At 42.0% G+C, this 5,303-nt stretch overlaps 1 non-coding gene across 1 annotated transcript; it reads left to right on the top strand.

The window, feature by feature from the left end:
• Positions 1 to 4,196: 4,196 nt before the first annotated feature.
• Positions 4,197 to 4,328, top strand: LOC113899554. The gene has a single exon (XR_003512938.1). It is a non-coding gene; the product is annotated as a small nucleolar RNA SNORA72 (small nucleolar RNA).
• Positions 4,329 to 5,303: the final 975 nt, after the last annotated feature.

Raw genomic sequence — 5,303 nt, 5'->3', positions numbered from 1 at the left:
CCAGGACTGATCTCCTTTAGAATGGACTGGTTGGATCTCCTTGCAGTCCAGGGGACTCTCAAGAGTCTTTTCCAACACCACAGTTCAAAAGCATCAATTCTTCAGCCCTCAGCTTTCTTCACAATCCAACTCTCACATCTATACATGACTACTGGAAAAACCATAGCCTTAACTAGACAGACCTTTCTTGGCAAAGTAATGTCTCTGCTTTTTAATATGCTATCTAGGTTGGTCATAACTTTCCTTCCAAGGAGTAAGCATCTTTTAATTTCATGGCTGCAATCACCATCTGCAGTGATTTTGGAGCCCCCAAAAATAAAGTCTGACACTGTTCACTGTTTCCACTGTTTCCCCATATATTTCCCATGAGGTGATGGGACCGGATGCCATGATCTTCATTTTCTGAATGTTGAGCTTTAAGCCAACTTTTTCACTCTCCTCTTTCACTTTCATCAAGAGGCTTTTTAGTTCCTCTTCACTTTCTGCCACAGGGGTGGTGTCATCTGCATATCCGAGGTTATTGATATTTTTCCTGGCAATCTTGATTCCAGCTTGTGCTTCTTCCAGCCCAGCCTTTCTCATGATGTACTCTGCATATAAGTTAAATAAGCAGGGTGACAATATACAGCCTTGACATACTCCTTTTCCTATTTGGAACCAGTCTGTTGTTCCATGTCCAGCTCTAACTATTGCTTCCTGACTGGCATAGAGGTTTCTCAAGAGGCAGGTCAGGTGGTCTGGTATTCCCATCTCTTGAAGAATTTTCCACAGTTTATTGTGATCCACACAGTCAAAGGCTTTGGCATAGTCAATAAAGCAGAAAGAGATGTTTTTCTGGAACTCTCTTGCTTTTTCGATGATCCAGCGGATGTTGGCAATTTGATCTCTGGTTCCTCTGCCTTTTCTAAAACCAGCTTGAACATCTGGAAGTTCACGGTTCACATATTGCTGAAGCCTGGCTTGGAGAATTTTGATCATTACTTTAGTAGCGTGTGAGATGAGTGCAATTGTGTGGTAGTTTGAGCATTCTTTGGCATTGCCTTTCTTTGGGACTGGAATGAAAACTGACTTTTTCCAGTCCTGTGGCCACTGCTGAGTTTTCCAAATTTGCTGGCATATTGAGTTCAGCACTTTCACAGCATCATCTTCCAGGATTTGAAATAGCTCAACTGTAATTCCATCACCTCCACTAGCTTTGTTCATAGTGATGCTTTCTAAGGCCCACTTGACTTCACATTCCAGAATGTCTGGATCACATTCCAGTGATAACACCATCATGATTATCTTGGTCATGAAGATCTTCTTTGTACAGTTCTTCTGTGTATTCTTGCCACCTCTTCTTAATATCCTCTGCTTCTGTTAGGTCCATACCATTTCTGTCCTTTATCGAGCCCATCTTTGCATGAAATGTTCCTTTGGTATCTCTAATTTTCTTGAAGAGATCTCTGGTCTTTGCTATTCTGTTGTTTTCCTCTATTTCCTTGCATTGATCACTGAGGAAGGTTTTCTTATCTCTCCTTGCTATTCTTTGGAACTCTGCATTCAGATGCTTATATGTTTGCTTTTCTCCTTTGTTTTTTGTTTTTCACAGCTATTTGTAAAGTCTCCTCAGATAGCCATTTTGCTTTGTTGCATTTCTTTTCCATGGGGATGGTCTTGATCCCTGTCTCCTATACAATGTCACAAACCTCTGTCTATAGTTCATCAGGCACTCTGTCTATCCGGTCTAGTCCCTTAAATCTATTTCTCACTTCCACTATATAATCATAAGGGATTTGATTTAGCTCATACCTGAATGTTCTAGTGGTTTTCCCTGCTTTCTTCAATTTAAGTCTGAATTTGGCAATAAGGAGTTCATGATCTGAGCCACAGTCAGCTCCCGGTCTTTTTTTTTTTTTTTTTGCTGACTGTATAGAGCTTCTCCATCTTTGGCTACAAAGAATATAACCAATCTCATTTCAGTGTTGACCATCTCGAGATGTCCATGTGTAGAGTCTTCTCTTGTGTTGTTGGAAGAGGGTGTTTGCTATGACCTCTTGGTATGACCTCTTGCTATGTTCTCTTGGCAAAACTCTATTAGCCTTTGCCCTGCTTCATTCCATATTCCAAGGCCAAATTTCCCAGGTGTTTCTTGACTTCCTACTTTTGCATTCCAGTCCCCTATAATGAAAAGGACATCTTTTTTGGGTGTTCGTTCTAAAAGGTCTTGGAGGGCTTCATAGAACCGTTCAACTTCAGTGTCTTCAGTGTTACTAGTTGGGGCATAGACTTGGATTACTGTGATATTGAATGGTTTGCCTTGGAAATGAACAGAGATCATTTGTCGTTTTTGAGATTGCATCCAAGCACTGCATTTTAGACTCTTTTGTTGATCATGATAGCTACTCCATTTAGTCTAAGGGATTCCTGCCCGCAGTAGTAGATATAATGGTCATCTGAGTTAAATTCACCTATTCCAGCCCATTTTAGTTCGCTGATTCCTGGAATGTCAATGTTCGCTCTTGGCATCTCCTATTTGACTACTTCCAATTTGCCTCAATTCATGGACCTAACGTTCCAGGTTCCTATGCAATATTGCTCTTTACAGCATTGGACCTTGCTTCTATCACCAGTCACATCCATAACTGGGTATTGTTTTTGCTTTGGCTCCATCCCTTCATTCTTTCTGGAGTTATTTCTCCACTGATCTCCAGTAGCATATTGGGCACCTACTGACCTGGGGAGTTCCTCTTTCAGTATCCTATCATTTTGCCTTTTCATACTATTCATGGGGTTCTCAAGGCAAGAATACTCAAGTGGTTTGCCATTCCCTTCTCCAGTGGACCACATTCTGTCAGACCTCTCCACCATGACCCACCCTTCTTGGATGGCCCCACACAGCATGGCTTAGTTTCATTGAGTTAGACAAGGCTGTGGTCCATGTGATTAGATTGACTAGTTTTCTGTGATTATGGTTTCAGTGTGTCTGCCCTCTGATGCCCTCTCGCAAGAGGTATATATACCAAAAATCCCTCTAAATGGGAGAAGCCACAGCAGGTAAAGGAAGGACGCCTCAACCCATTCCTTCTGGCCTTTCTTGGGAAGGTTTTTAGCTGCTCCCTGCATCCATAAACCAATATTCAGTCCTGCTCAGCTTAGAGACATAGCCCACTAGGCTAGATCTGGAGCATTCTACTCCAAGAACCTCTTGGGTGCACCAAATACAGCCCTGCCTCAGCTATTTATTTTTTTATTTTTTTTAGAAGTTGAAGGAATAGAGAAAAAGAGAAAGACTTGAAGTGGTAGTGTATGACATGATATGAGAGTCCCTAGAGCTGGACCAAACCAGATCAAATGGCAGGGCTGTGAGGGCCATAAAAGTCTCCAGGCAAGACAACGTGAACATGAGTCAGACACAGCCTTGGTCCCAGGTCTGCCCTGGTCACCGTGTGTAATCCCTTCTGTGTTTCATCCTTGTCATTAAGGGAAGCCTTCTATTAAGTGCCTATCAGTTGATTTGAAAGCCTGTGACCTCAGGCATGCTCCCATTTCAGAGGTCCTGCCCAAGGGCCTATATAATCTTTGAAAACTCTATTCAACTTCTTTCCTGTCTTAGTACTGGTTTAATACTCAGTATCACAATTAAATAAAGAACAGAAAAGAAAAACACATCAGGGCAACCGACACAGGCAATTTAGTCAAATAAATGTGCTTTGTTTTGAGTTAACTCAATTGCAAATAAAATGAAACAAATAAGGGTTGAAACCTATATCTTAATTTAAAATGAAAAAACTGTTTTCAAGTGTCTTATTTGGCTCCCTATGGTTACATGAAAATACTTCCCCCCAAATCACTCCTAACCCAGGTAAGAGAAGCCAGTACACTCACTTACTTACACCCTTCATTTGGTCATTAAAGCAAAAACAAAGCTAAAAGTGCATTGTTTATAACCTTTAAATATGCAACAGGGTATTGTAGCTTGTAGAAGCTACCCAAGAGTATGTGTACACTTACAAAATGAAATGGAAAGATCCTCACAAAGGCACATGCTTAATAATTCAAGTAGGTTGAATAGTTCTTCCCAGACATCAGCAGTTCCTTAAATCAGCACTCTAGTGTGGCTCTCCTAACTTCCAGGGCTTTGTAAATCCAAGATTACTGTGTGCGTAGCTGCAAGCTGCCTGTCACGCATGAGGCATTAAAGAATACAATATTTGCTGTGAATATTCTCATGCTTCTGATTTTGTAATAGTCAGGGCAGGCCAAACATTCACTATATTAAGACCATGCTTGTGTCCCCGGACCTAGTTATTTCCGTCAGTCTGGCTTTATAAATGCGGATGATAAACCAAGTCTCATTTATACGGTGTATCTTATGTAGAAAAGGTCTGTGACTTTAGGTATCTGGTCAACCTCAAGAAATACCAGCAGAGCCAGTATAATAACGTCTTCAGATAGCCATTGCTAATTTGCTGGTGGCCAGTTGCCATTAAATGAGTTGTGAAATTATTGTGATTCAGTTTCTAAGTGACTCTGATACCATTAGAAGCATGCCAGCATGGACTGATGAAAATGTAAATTGCTCAAAAATTTTCTTTAGTAAGACTGACCAGGGCTTCCCAGGTGGTGCAGTGGTAAAGAATCCTGCCAGTGCAGAAGACATGTGTTTGACCCCCGATCTGGGAGGATTCCACATGCTGTAGAGAGACTAAGCTCTTGCACCACAGCTATTTAGTCTGTGCTCTGGAGCCCAGGAGCCAAAATTACTGAGCCCACGTGCTGTGACTGCAGAAGCCCATCCACCCTAGAGCCTGTGCTCTGCAACAAGAGGAGCCACTGTAATGAGACGCCCATCCAGCACGACTAGAGAAAAGTCCTCACAGCAACAAAGACCCAGCACAGTCAAATAAATAAATAAAAATTTCTTAAAAGGGCCAACCAGAACTTGCTTTTTCAAAAAAGCAGGTTTTGCAGACAGTCTTGATGAAACCAGATTCTGAGCCTCCCACTTATTAGTTGTCAGCAAATCATAAATCCTTAGGCCCCCATATCCTTACCTGTCAGATAAGTTCAGTAGGAGAAGACCCACCAAAGGTTTGTTCTGAGCAGGAATGCAGAGCAAAGCCTGGCACAGAAGAAACGCACAGTGGCTACCAGTCATTACCATTAAAAAAATCATGGGGTATAAGCCCCTTGGGTTCAGATGGGTGGGATATTGATGACTTTGTTTCACAAATGGCCTTGCTGGGAACCCAAGAACACAAGGCCCTGGAAATATGCACTGCCTCCCTCAGGCACACAGCCATGCACGCCGACTCACATGC

The sequence above is a fragment of the Bos indicus x Bos taurus genome, chromosome 1, assembly GCF_003369695.1.
Source record: "Bos indicus x Bos taurus breed Angus x Brahman F1 hybrid chromosome 1, Bos_hybrid_MaternalHap_v2.0, whole genome shotgun sequence".
Taxonomy (NCBI): domain Eukaryota; kingdom Metazoa; phylum Chordata; class Mammalia; order Artiodactyla; family Bovidae; genus Bos; species Bos indicus x Bos taurus.
Note: the sequence above shows the minus strand (reverse complement) of the source record. Positions and strands in the feature narration are given on the sequence as shown.